This window comes from Pipistrellus kuhlii, unplaced genomic scaffold (genome assembly GCF_014108245.1).
Source record: "Pipistrellus kuhlii isolate mPipKuh1 unplaced genomic scaffold, mPipKuh1.p scaffold_m20_p_4, whole genome shotgun sequence".
Lineage (NCBI taxonomy): Eukaryota > Metazoa > Chordata > Mammalia > Chiroptera > Vespertilionidae > Pipistrellus > Pipistrellus kuhlii.
This window is the reverse complement of record NW_023425540.1, coordinates 40,968,545-40,982,866: the sequence shown is the minus strand read 5'-3', so window position 1 is coordinate 40,982,866 and position 14,322 is coordinate 40,968,545. Positions and strand designations below refer to the sequence as shown.

The following is a 14,322-nucleotide window of genomic DNA, read 5'->3' as shown; positions in this document are numbered from 1 at the left end:
TTGCGGGCACATGCGCTTAACTGATTTGTTATATCCCATTGCCAAGTTAGCCATATTGAAGATCAAAATTTCCTTAAAAGAGAATGAGGGCTTTAATTCAGTAAAAGTTATCCCTCTAAAAGTTAGAGGGATGCAAAGAAGGATTGATTTTAAGTAGTCAAAAAACCTGTTCCCTTGTAAATGTAACCCCTCTGGACTTATCTCCATGGCTGCCATTTAGATTGCTAGATTGCAATAAGAAATAAGTTTGACCTGACATTTTATTCCTTAATTCAGGCAACTATCTCTGGAGAAATGGCCCATAAGAAAGCAATCTTCTTAATCTATATTTCATTTGGGTGACTATAAATTTGAGTCATTCACAATACATCCAAGACCCATAAATTATTAAAGAAATTAGTAGCTGAGTATAAGGCTCACATGAGGGTAAAATCTGTTATCTGCATCTAAGAAATGCCTCTCTATATGTGAAACAGCGAATGGTATACTGTATACACTAAAAGCATTTTATAAAACATTACCTTTAGAAGGCTAAAACTGGAGGGAATACATGATATAAAAGGAAAGCATCTTTTGCAGTTAAATTTACATTTTAGTGCACTAATACTCATTATGAATATTTATGAGGGGCCATTAAGCACAGTGTTCCCCACACTGATTAGGCCAAGGAACTCTCTGCTTGCAGAGCACATTGCAAGACTGTGCTCTATGGGGGCCGCCCCAGTCCCTCCCAGCACAGCCTTACCAGAAAGCTATAACAAAATCAGAACACAACTTTCAACAACTCAGAAATAGAACCAAGAGAACTAGCATGATTAGCCCAATTTGGACCTCTCGCTCAAACTTACATTGCTAGGAAATAGGATGAAAATAGGTCTTGCATATCCAACCCTTTAGATATAATTACTTAAAAGCCCAGGTTCCCTGTGTTAGGTTACTGTGTTCTTTCCCTCCTTTATATTTCAAGAGGATAATGAGTCTTTGCGAAGTTTTATTACAGCCAGCTCCATGGTCAGAGTTTTCTTTTGCATTCAGTGATGGTGTGTGGAGTGTGTGTGTTGGTGGAGTGGGGTAAATTTTGTAATTCCAGAGTTAATAACTTTCTAACACCAAGGCTACCCTCCAGAGGCCTCACCAGTTCTTTGAAAGGGGAAATGTATATGTTTCCAGGATTATCCCAACTGAAAACTAATGATGAGACTAGGAGTGCGGGGATGCAAGGGACTGATGGCACTTTATGATTCTTGAGAGTGGAACAAAGACCGAGTGAAAGGGCAAATGTGAGAGGTCAGCTGTGGAGACATTCATCGAGCGTTTTTGTCATGCCCTTTGACCTATATGTTAAATAAACCCAGGGAGATTAGAGGAAACAAATACCCCTCCCATTAGTAGTCTGCTTGTGGGTACTGAAGCTAAAACATCAGGGAGGTGTCTTAACCATCCATACTTCACGAACCTCATCAAGGATTGTATGGTTGCCTGATAAAGCAGATGCTGTGTTGAGGCAAAGGTTGTACAGAAATATCAGATATGAGAGTCACATCTATGATAGATGTAGAGTCAGGATTTATTCTTAAAAAGATGCAAAACAATGCAAGCTACTATATACTGATTGCCTATTGCCTACTTTAAACAACCATGCTTAAGGGCTCACAAAAGAGTTAATTATGAACTTGAGTAACCAGACTTCAGAGACAAGGGGGAATTTAGTTAGACATAGAAGAGTAGGGCCAATATATTGCAGACTAGAGATAATAAATGCACAAGTAAGTCAACGATTCTTCCTCCCATGGACAACTTTTTATATGATGATCAAAGAAAAGTCTCATCCATGATGACTCAGTGGAATAAAATAAGCCTTTTGAAGGAATGTGTTATTTGTTCCTCTGGATTTATAGAGAACTTTTTGGAGTTTTTTTGGCAAGTGACACAATACGATCAATACTAACAAATGACAGAATAAATAAATAAGTAACCATTTATACTAATAATAGAGGAATATGGAAATTGTCCAGGATGCTGTCATAGTGACGACTGAACAGCAGGCTGCATGGGGTAATCAGGCCGACAGGAGAGTTAGTGAGGGATGACCAAATGACTGAACAGCAGGCTGTGTGGGGAGACCAGGCTGGCAGAGGCATTAGTGAGGGATGACCAAATAACTGAACAGCAGAGATGGGGCCTAAACTGGCAGTCAGATAGCCCCCAAGGAGTCCCGGATTAAAGAGGTTCAGGCTGGGCTGAGGGACCCCTGCCTGAATTTAATGCACCAGGCCTCTAGTTACAAACTACAAAATGAACTTACTTTGTCCTATTTGTAATTCATGCAATATTACCCAGGGAGCACATGATGCCATTTTTCCATCATGCTTCTTCATATTATCCAATGAATATTGTCCCCACATATGTAATACATTTATTTAAAAAAAAAAATTTTTTTTAAAACCTTAATATTTTCACTGAGGTGCTATAATGTGTTTCTATTCATGAATTATTAAAATAAACCATGAATTAAAAAATTATTTTGATCCCCTCACAGTTTCATAAGAATAAATATAACTTCCTATGAAAGATGCTTCCAAACTTATTTAAAAACTCAGAATATTGTGCTTCTTTTGAAGTCGCATAGTGTTGTTTACACATTTGTAAAGTGTAGCTGCATTTTAAAATAATAATTATTCTCACTGAATCTTTCTGTGGACCATACTTTACATAGCAGGCTGGTACTTAATATAATACCTTAAGTTGTACTAGAGGCCTGATGCACAAAATTCATGCAAGGGACTCAGCCATTGCAGCCACAGTCATGGCTTTGTCTGGAAGGTTGTCCAGCTATCTGGTCTAATTAGCATATTATGCTTTTATTATTATGGATAGTAATTTGAATTTATTAAAAAAAATGACTGTAAATCTTGACAATAGAGCCAGGTTGAGTGTGAGGGTGAATATGAGAGTCAGACTAGCAATAGAGAGAAGATTTATTGAACACTTTTTGCATTGATCCTCATAAAACACTGTGAAAGATGTTGGGTGGATATCATTACCATTTTTAAAATGAGGAAACTGAGATTCATGATGGTTAAGGACCAGGTCCAAGGTTACAGAGCTACTAAGAAAGATTTAATCTGCCTGCAGATAACCAATCTATGTAGAAGCTGAATTTCTGCAGGGTTCACAAACAGCTTAGTTCCCTGTAAAGACAGTTTTCTGGTAACTTTAAGAAGGCTTGAATAACAAGATGACATTGTGGAAAGAGCATAGACTTTCCCTCTCTCCTAAACCCTCTCCCACCCCCTCACACACCCCCTAACACCCCCCCCCACACACATATATTTTATTGAGAAAGGGCATAGAGTTTTGAACAGAAAGGTCCAGGTCTGAATTCAGATTCTTTCACAAAAGTTTTCACTCTGTATAGGCAAATTAATCACATTGAGATAAGGTTTCCTCATCTGCCCTTCAGATAATTAAATTTGGCTGTTTGTGTGAAAAGTGTTTAACATAGTATCAAGCCCCCTGCTGTTGGTTCCTTCTACAAACACCACTCATCTTGATTCACACTTTGGCATCTTATAGCAGCAGTCAGGTAACCTTCAGCAAGAGGAGTAGCAATCCAAGTGAAACAGATATTTTTACAGCAAATTGATTTCATGAGTCCAGATGGTAAAGCCTACAGGTACCACACCTTTACCACAATGAAGTCCACAATGCTCTTTCTGTTTGTTTGTTTGTTTGTTTGAATCGTTCTTTGTTCCCAGTATACTCTCTTGCATTCACCTTGAAGGCCTGTAGAAAAATGGTTTATTTATCATTTTTACAAATTTATAAGCTTTAGAAATTCAGCAATTCTGGACTACTCAAGTGTAGTATTATGTATGTTAAGTAGATCAGAATTCAAGGGACTTCAGTTTTAATCTTAGCCCCACCAACAAGCACAAAATTTTTAGGCAGGTTCTCTGTTTCTTTATTTTTTTTTTAAATAAGAAGGTTAGGCAAATAATCTAAGACCTTTTTTAGTTCTAAGAATATGATTCTTAAATTATCTGTGATCTCATATCTGTTAATACAAAGCCTTTATACTCAATATATTTTGAGCTATATGACTTACAGCATCTGTCAAATATGAAATATAAAAATGCAGAATATTCAATTCCATGCATTTCACAACACTGGTAGCAGAATAAGGGTTAAGCCGAGGAAGAGAAAGGAGAGAGAAAAGCTATAATTATTAGAGCTAACCAAGGTTTGGGTGTACATGAAGATAATCTAGACTTACACTGAACATTGGCTTAAACATTCTCCTTTGGCTAGAAATCTCATCACACACCACTTAGAGCAGTTTTGCTCTACAAGCTGTAACACACATGGCAGTAAATAGCTTTCCATGATGACAAAGGTATAGAAGAAATGTGGTCTCGAGAAAAGCTGTAACTCTAAATGAAAATTCTCAGGGCTTTTGCCACAACTTTAACATTTACTTCTCAAGAGTGCTTCTGCTATTCATACGATTTTTTTTCTTCTTTCAGACTATTCAGTTCATGTTTTGATAGACTTTCCATAAGGTTTTAGTGCTGATGAAAACCTTATTTTTCTCACTTTATTTAAATACCATCCATGGACTCTTGTAGTATTTCTCACTATAAATTGATGCTATACATTCTTTTTTGCTTCATCCTAGCCAAAAGATTTTTTTGCATAGAATACTGAGAAATAGGTTAGGAAAATGTGCATTTTTAACATAAAAAAACCAATCTTATTGTTTTTCTTTTTTAATTTCCATTTTAAGAATCAAATATTTTTATTTAATTGATACCAATGTATTATGTGCAATCTTTGAAAAAAATAGTAAAAAGGAAATTTATGAATATATTCTAGAATGAAGGTACCTAAAATACTGGCCTAAGAACCAGGGTTGCAAACATTTCAGCCCAAGCTATCACACCTCTTATATAATAAATCTTTCTCATTCCTCCTTTGGACAAGATGACTGTACCATTTATCTATCTCCAAGGTTCCGTTATATTATTAAGATGTAACTGCTTTTTGCTTCAGCTTTGATATTGCCCTTCAGAGCCCATGCGGCTTCACTCCTAGTGTTTTCTGCTTCTCAGTTAGGTGTGCTTACAAAGCAGTCAGTAGTCATACCCTGTTAGATCCCAAGTGTTCCAGTACTGAAATCACTCCTTGGCTCATCAGATTGTTCTGGTTCATTCATTTGTAAAAAAAAATAAAAAAAATAAAAAAATAGAACACTTTATATTATGATCATCAGGGGAGGCAAGTCTACAAAGCTGCTCACAGGTACAGAGATTGCTGTGTTCTCTTTGTCCAACCCTTTTTGTTTTTAGCGGCAAACCATATTGTAGACAAAATGCAGGTCACATCGATTTCTGGTTTTGTTAGGTTATCCAAAGCAACTTACCTGATCTTCAGTTACTCAGGAACCATAGACAACTGACCCACAGACACAGAAAATTAATTGCCTTGGTTAGTAGTTAGTTTCCCCCCCCCTTTTTTTTTCTTTCCTCCTAGATTTCTTGTCAAAGTGGAATTTCATTTCCCATTACACTTCATTAAAGAGTCTGTAATGTTTAGTCACAAGTGTGATCAAAGGCTTTTTAAAAAGGACTTCACAACTTTAGACAACAGATATGCCAGTTTCATGCTCTCATAAAGAAGAGTGAAGGAGGTAAACACTCTGAAAAATTCTGTTAAGCATAACAAAGTCAAGAGTTTTATGAACCAGTTAAATTATTATCATACATTGTAATTTAATAGTGCTAGTCCAATTCTTAGTGTTTCAGAACTTGAAGATTGGAAAGTCAAGTGAATATGAGCAGGTGGGGCTAATTCTAAGGTACACCATGACCTATTGAAAAGAAAACAGAAATAAAATAATAATAGCTTTATTTATCCATAATTCAGTCTATATGATAAATTATAATTGCATTGGCCAATTTTTCAACCAAATTAATTGGTTGTACTGAAGCACTTTGTCAATTCTGTTTAAGAGTTATTCCCCAGAAAATGTGTTACATATGCAAAATGTTATATATCCTGAGATATATTTCTGTATCTTACATCAGGCCACTTGAGTTGAACAGTACTTACACATATTACATTATTCTTTCTTCACCTACGTCCCAGCCTTCATAACCTCGCTTACCACAATGTTGACAATCAGTAACTATGTGTTAAATGAAGAGAGAATGAATGAAAAAATGAATCATGTGTATAGCTCATATTCATCAACAAGACTTCATTTAATATATTAAAAACCACCTCCCTTACGAAAACTGGTTTGGCTCAGTGGATAGAGTGTCAGCCAGCGGATTGAGGGTCCTGGATTCGATTCTGGTCAAGGGCATGTACCTTGGTTTGGGGCACATCCCAAGTAGGGGCATGCAAGAGGCAGCTGATCGATGACTCTCTCATCAATGTTTCTAATTCTCTATCTCTCTCCTTCCTCTCTATAAAAAAAAATAATAATAATAATTAATAAAATATATTTTTTTTAAATCACCTCCCATGAAGAAAGAATTTATATGCTTGGCAGCATAATATTCTTGATGTCTTTTAATTAACCCTGTTTAATAAAAGAGTCATATGCAAATTGACAATCACTCCAACACAAGATGGCTGCCCCATGGGGTCAAAGATGGCTGCCCTCATGTGGACACAAGATAGCTGCCACAAGATGGCCAGCAAAGGAGGGAAGTTGGGAGGGACCGAGCCTGCAAGGGAGGGCAGTTGGGGGTGATTGATCAAGTCTACAGGGGAGGGCAGTTAGGGATGAGCAGGCTGGCAGAAGAGGGAAGTTGGGGCAACTGGGCCAGCAGGGAAGGGCAGTTGGGGGGAACCCAGGCCTGCAGGGTAGAGCTGTTGGGGGGGGAACCAGGTCTGCAGGAGAGGGCTGTTGTGGAGGGAAGGGCAGGCTTGCAGGGGAGTACAGTTAGGGGTGATTAGGCCTGCAGGGAAAGGCAGTTTTAGGGGACCGAGGCTTGCAGGGGAGGGCAGTTGGAGGGGGACCAGACCAGCAGGGGAGAGCAATTAGGGTGATGAGGCTGGTAGGGGAGGGCAGTTATGGGCAATCCGGCTAGGAGGGGACCAGTTAGGCATCAATCAGGATGACAGGGGAGTGGTTAGTGGGTGATTAGGCTGGCAGGCAGAAGTGGCTAGGGGCAATCAGGAAGGCAGGCAGGCAAGCAGTTGGGAGCCAGCAGTCCCGGATTATGAGAAGGATGTCCTACTGGATCGGGCCTAAATGAGAGGTTCAGACATCCTTTGAGGGGTCCCAGATTGGAGAAGGTGCAAGCTGGGCTGAGGGACACACACCCTACCCCTGTGCACAAAGTGCATGCACCGGGCCTCTAATATTAAATAATTTCAGACTTCATGATTACAGAACTCTTTAGAAAAAGACTAAATTGTTAGCCATTTCAGCTTTCAGTCTCCCTGCTCTAAATCACAAACCGTGCTTATTACTTCAACTGGGTTTACCTAATGGAATGGCACTTTTTACAATAAATGAACAACACCCCTCTTGTTTTCAGATTAAAGCTTTGAAACTTAATTTTGAAGTTTTCTTAATATATATTATCCTTGTATATGAGATTATCTAAAAATGAAAGATGTACTTTTTTAGCCACTATTCCTAGAAATAAAATAAGCATAATCAATTAAAAAATTATTCCTGAGAGCATGAAAAGTTTGTCTTATTATTTCAAAATTATATTTATAAAGCAATTTAAAACATTTTAGAATATTTAAATCTATTGGCCATATATGTTCTTTAATTAGGAGGAAACTCTAGTGAGACTGGATGTGCACATTTTATCCAAGCGCAGTAAAATCTTCATATAAATGGAAATGTACCTAATAGATTTTATATGTTCAATTAGAGTCATGTAAAATGAAAACTATTTGTAGGGTAATAAAGTCATAGGGGGGAAAGATTAAATCATATCTGGAAAGATTTGAATTTTCTTTGATTACTTTATCATGTTTTTCAATAGTTTTGTGTAGAGTAATTATAATTTAAAAAATATGCTCAGATCATGGAGAAGAGCAAATTGAGAAACTGTGCTTACAGTTACAAATAAAAGGTTTTTAACCCAGTGGGGAGTTAGTACACTGTGCTAAAAATCTGTGTAATTTTTTTAAATGCAAGGTAAAACAAAGCCTTGTACAGTCAATATTAAGCAGGCACTATTCCAGATACCATCGGACTGCATTTCTAATGGGAGCGTGAACATTTGCTTAAATCCAAACAGTTTGTTTTATTGAATTGACACTTGTCACTAGAACTGGGAATGACATCAACCTCCTGACCTCAGGACTATATACCTGGCTGGTGACAGTCCTGTAGGAATTAACAAATTGCAAAGGGAGGCAGAAAACTAGGATTTCCATAGAAGTTATCTTTGATCATTACAAAAACTGTATAAAATAGTTATCATCATTGTTATATCCGAGTCAAAAAAAGAAAACAACAGCAACAACACAAGTTTAGAGAAGTAAGTAACTTGCCCAAGATCATACAGGTTATCTATTCTAGCCAGTCCAAGTTTATCTAACTCCAAACTACATACTCTTTTTTTTTTTTTTTAATCTATCAGGTCAATTCTTAGAAAAAGGAAGAATTGACCTTCCTTTTTCTTTTTTCCTCACCTGAGGATATATCCCATTGGTTTTTAGAGAGAGTGGAAGGGAGAGAGAGAGACATACATTGATGTGAGAAAGACACATCAATTGGTAGCCTTTCCACATTCCCCAACCATGGCTGGGGATCAAGCCTGCAGCCTAGGTGCATGTCCTTGTCCAAAATTGAACAGGGGACCCTTCATTCCATAGCCCAATGCTCTTTCTGCTGAGGCAATCAGGCTAGGACCCTTCCTTTTTCAAATCCTTCCTGCAAAATGAATATGAATAATAACAACTTATTCAACCAACATTGACTGAGTATATTCCACGTGCTGGGTGAGCATCATGCTGAGCACTGGGAATTGAGGGAAGACCAAGATAGACCAGATCCCCACCACCATGGAACTTACAGTCTGGTGGAAAAGATGCCAATCAACAAAGAATTTAAATTAATGGTAACACCAGGTAGTGAAAAATGTAAACCTTAAAAAAGGGCAAAACAAATAAAATTAAGTTTGTGTGTGTGTGTGTGTGTGTGTGTGTGTATGGAAGTGGGGTTGCTATTTTAAATAAGGTAATCAGAGGGGCCACATCTCTAGCTACTTGAGTTTCAAATAGATACTTGAATGAAGCAAGGATGCAAACCATGGCAGTAAGTTTTTAAAGAGAAAGGCAAAGTCAAGGCCCAAAGGCAGGGATAAATTTGGTGTGAGAGAAAAATGAAGGACATTGTGGCCGGAGCAGTTGGGGCAATTAGAGACACACAGTAGTAGACGTTGGAGAGGTAGGTGGGGCCCAGGGCACACCTGCTTTGCTTTGCTTTGTGTAAGATGAGAAGTCATTTGAGACTTTAAACAAGGAAGAAGTCTGACCCTCTATGTGTATGTTTTTAAAAGATTATATCGACAACTATGAAGAGCACTGACTATATAAGGGAAGAGTAGAAACAGTCAGATCAGTTGGAAAGACAATAGTACAACATTTGCATGAGAAATGAGACAGGATTTTGAATGTGGGTAACATTAATGGAGATAAGTGGGAAGAGTCCATTTAAAATTTGAAGGTCATCTTAAAAGATTTGCTAGAAAGAGTGTAGGATGTGAGGACAAATAAAAATCAAGTATAGTTTCTAGCTGTTTGGCTGATGACTGAGTAAGGCAAGACTATTAGGGAAAGAGCAGGTCCAGAATTCTGTGAGTTTGTAGTAAACAGGGATGTCAAGACTAGAGAAGTGTAAAGGCATGGATGATGTGAGGTGTCACTAACGGCAAAGGATGTGGAAACTAAAGGACATGCTGCACAAAACAGTAGGTGACACCAAGGTTCTCACTGGAGCATCAGCAATACCTCCCGAATGGAGATGTGATGGGGAGCCATCGCATATCTGATACCTCTCTCCCTCGTTCTGGACCCTTGTGCCATATGTTGTCTGTTCTCTGGGTAGATTTACTTTGGTTGGATAAAGTCAAGGTTTGTTTCCCAGAAGTAGTCTTTAACTGCCCCAGACTTCACACCTGTATGAAAGTCTCTCCTGTATGGGAGAATGTGATTGAACGTAAGTGTGAACTGGCTACTAGGTAGCTATTTATAAAACCTCTATTGCCCCCTGTTCCCACATTTATTCAATTCAGGAGTATTATCTGTGTGAAGAAAAGATTAATAATTTGAGACAATGTCTGTGCTTTGTAAACAAGAGAAGCACAAAATAGTACACAGCATTGTTAACGTTAAAATCACCTGTGAAACTAGACAAAGGTATAAAAGAAATTGTACCTTATGTTTGTAAAACCAGCTACAAAAAGTGTTTAAAATTTGGAGGAAATAGAGCCTGTACTGAAAGGTAATCTGGAAAAATTAATGATTTTGAAGGAGAGGAGAATGTAGTGCAGCAAAGAGGACAAAGGGGATAAAATTAACCTGACATATGAGTGGAAAAATACAAGCAAACTGTTACAAAGGATAAGATTATGAGCAGAAAAGCTACTGTTGTAATGTCCCCAGACTCCTGATTAAGAATTGTATGTGAGGTAATTGTAGAAAAGGGTTACCTTGACACAAACATTACTCAGCAAGACTTACTCTAATATAAGAAAAAGACAGAAACGGGAAATTTGGATGTTAAACGTTATATTTGAACCCAACCCCAATCATACTCCTAAGAAGTACGTTCTTCATGAATTTCTGAGAGGCAGGGGGGCCTTGCTGTTATAACCGTGAGCCCTGGCCTCTGCCAGACTGGACTTTGAATCCCAGCAAGGACACCTGTTTGCTGTGTGCCTTGCTTACCCTCATGCAGCTCAGTTTCTGCCTTGGTTGAATAGGGATAAGTATGCCTGCCCTAATAAATTAGTGTTCATGAATTAAAGCACTTAACAAAGAACTTGGTCCTGAGCTCAAATAGGTGGTCGTGGCCGTGGTCTGCCGTCTGGGCTAGGAGCAAGGATAATGCAACGAAAGGGAAGAATTGCATGTAGCATTTGATGACCATCCTACCTGGTCCGTGGAAAGTTCTATCTTCCCACCACCCACAGTACTTCCAGTGTCTGGCTACAGTCCGTTTTCATCAATTCCTAGAGACCTTTCAAGTTTTCAGCCCTCTGATTCCCCTTTTTAGAAAGCCTTGCACTTTTATAAAGGCCCACTCTGATGTTTTTTGCAGTCGCCTATTTGTGACAGTGTTCTTTTACACTTGACATTTCTCAATGTAATTAATCCCCGCAATTTCTAATTCAAGTTAGCCTCATTAAGTTAAACCTTACTATGCCTGGAATATTGCTTAATTGCCTGACAATGATGTTAGCATGCTCAGATTATTTCTGTAGATGATCATATAACAGATAGACGGTGGCTTTGATGTGTTCAATACACTTATGACTGAAGACAAAAGCTAAGTAAGACCCAGAGAGTGAGAAGGCCATCTCATTATGTCGCAAGTCTGGATCTTCCAAGTTTGGAAAGAATGCCGGGAGATCCCACTGTCTCTCTCTGTTCTTGGCCTTATAGCAAGATGGTAATCAAGTTTGTGATTATCGCTTCCATAATTTCCCAGTTATGATATTTGAATAATGTGAATAAGCTCAAAGAGAAATGGGCCTCATTAAGCAGACTTTTGTAAAGAAAGTGGCTGTCTTTATTTTGTCCATTTTGGAAAATAAAAACTTAAATCAAACAAATAAACCATCATGGGAGGCATCACATAGGTAAATTAAGCAATCCCTAAAGCAGGTTTTAAGTGTGCAACTCCATTAAGATAACACCATGCTCCCCTTTCCATCAATAATCAGCCAACTGACTTCATTATCTTCTCTTTTTCACATTCCTCACCCCTCCTACTCACTCTTCTTTCCCATCACTGCTCTGAAACTGCTTGTATAAAGATCATATCAGCAATAAAGATTTTATACTGGACATTGTTAGAAAGTTCCTTCGAGGTGTGGAAATAGTAACACTATTTTTCTTCCAGTCTTTTGACCAATCTTTTCTGGTATGTTTTTAATCTATTTTTCTTGTTGCTTAATATCCCTTCTACTTTATTTTCCACTCAAATTCCATGCTCTTTCTGAGGGATGCAATCCAGTCTTGATTTCTTTGATTATGACTCTACGTTGATACTCCCAAATGTATAGCTCTTTTTTTTAAAAATATATTTTATTGATTTTTTTACAGAGAGGAAGGGAGAGAGACAGAGAGCCAGAAACGTCGATGAGAGAGAAACATCGACCAGCTGCTTCCTGCACACCCCCGCACCGGGGATGTGCCCGCAACCAAGGCACATGCCCCTGACCGGAATCGAACCCGGGACCTTTCAGTCCGCAGACCGTCGCTCCACCACTGAGCCAAACCGGTTTCGGCCCAAATGTATAGCTCTTAATCTATATGCCCAACTATTACTAGATATTATTGTCTTACAGATATTTCAACTCAACATGTTCAACAAGTTGCTTACCTTTTCTATCTAAATTCAATCCTTATAATAATGGATTGGTCCCACAGACTACCCAAATGCCCAAGCCAGAGGTGTAGAAGCATCTGTGATTTCTTCTCCCTTACTCACAGCCTCTCAATGACCTGTATTCAATTACTCAGCAAGTCTGTTCAAATTTTCCACATTGCTCTTCCTTATACTGGTATTGGTGCACATCTTTTCACACTCATGGCTACTGTCTAATTTAAGTCATCATGTTTTTCTTATTAACTACTACAATAGAGTTCTGAATTATCTCTGTGCTTCAGTACTTGCCACCAAAAATGTCTCCAATTAGCAGCTAAAGGAAGCTTACTAAAATATTAAACTGATCCTCTCAACCATTATGTAAAATATAACCCCTTTATATAGCACCGTCTGTCTGTCACTACCTAGACTCTGCACATTTCTCCTGTCTCATTCCTGGTGGCCTCTCCCATTAAACTCTGCCTTCTGGCAATACTTACCTGTACGTGCCCATGTTCCCAGTATAGGACAAGTTCTTGCCACTCCCAGGCCTTTGTCCACATTGTTCCCTCTCCCTGGAAGGGACCTGCTTGTTCACTTAGCTACTTACAAGTTGCCTTCCCGAACACTGCTTCCCAAACTGTGTGTACGTTCCCCTGGAGATGTGGTTAAAATACAGATTTGTTCAAGTGGGTTCATGCCAGGGTACAAGATCCTATGCTTTTGCAATTGCTTCTCAGTGATGGCAGTACTCTTGTGGATTACACTCTAACTAAGAAGGTTCTAGAACTCAATTCAGATATTGCCCATTCCGGGAAGACTTCCCTAACTGTCTGAGGTTGGAAAGTGGCATTTGTTGTAACATGTGGAGCATTTTCCAATATCATAGCACTCAGGACCCTATGTTGTGCTTGCCCCTTTATTGTAACCTGACCACAATTGAATGTCCTGATGACATTATCCCACATCACAGAACACCTGAAACACCCTGGAGCCTCTGTAATGTGTCCAACAGGATATTGGTGTCTCATACTGGTGTCTCATACTGATAGTGCTCCTGCCATCAGTGTCACTATGTGTGTGTGCTCCTTGCTCAAAGAACAAATAAGCCTTCCCCAAACAAGCCGGCTCTCAGCTAGAGAATACCCATGCTCTCTGTGATGACTGTTCTGTTTGGCACCACCAGTGCTTTCTGCTGTGTTGGCAGCCGTTCTGTGTTCTTCCGCACATTGAGATGGGGGTGGGTAGTACTTCTTTTTAGTCACAGGAGATCCTTCCTGCTTAAGTATCAAAGTGGAAAGCAGAGTTATAATTATCCAGAAATATAGGCATCATGAAAATTCTTGTTCCGTGCTGGAGTGAGAGGTTCTACAATTCCGTCACGCTGTGTCCAATATTATTAGAAAAGTTTGTAATTATCCAATGGCACTTACATCATATGTCGGCTGATATGCTTGTAGGAACACCTAAAGGTAATCAGAAACACCTTGCTCTCCTTTCATCTCAAAATATCTTCACATCTAGCAGGCATCATTAAATTTGACGACTGAAATGAAAGAAGCCTAAGATTATTCATAAATAGGTCAAGGGGAAATACGAACATAGTGGCTATACTTTATGCCTCCTAATTGATCAATTACAGAAGCCAAGGTAACTTTAGGGTACACATTGTCTTAGCTCATTATGGATAAAAATATGTCTGACAAGAACATAATCAGACTCATAGCCTTGCTTACTGAGTAGGAGGG

General features: G+C 38.7%; 1 protein-coding gene across 2 annotated transcripts in view; it reads left to right on the top strand.

Annotated features, from left to right (window-relative positions):
- Positions 1-14,322, top strand: part of EDIL3 (EGF like repeats and discoidin domains 3) — a 349,377-nt gene that overhangs the window by 289,149 nt on the left and 45,906 nt on the right. The window lies entirely within an intron of this gene.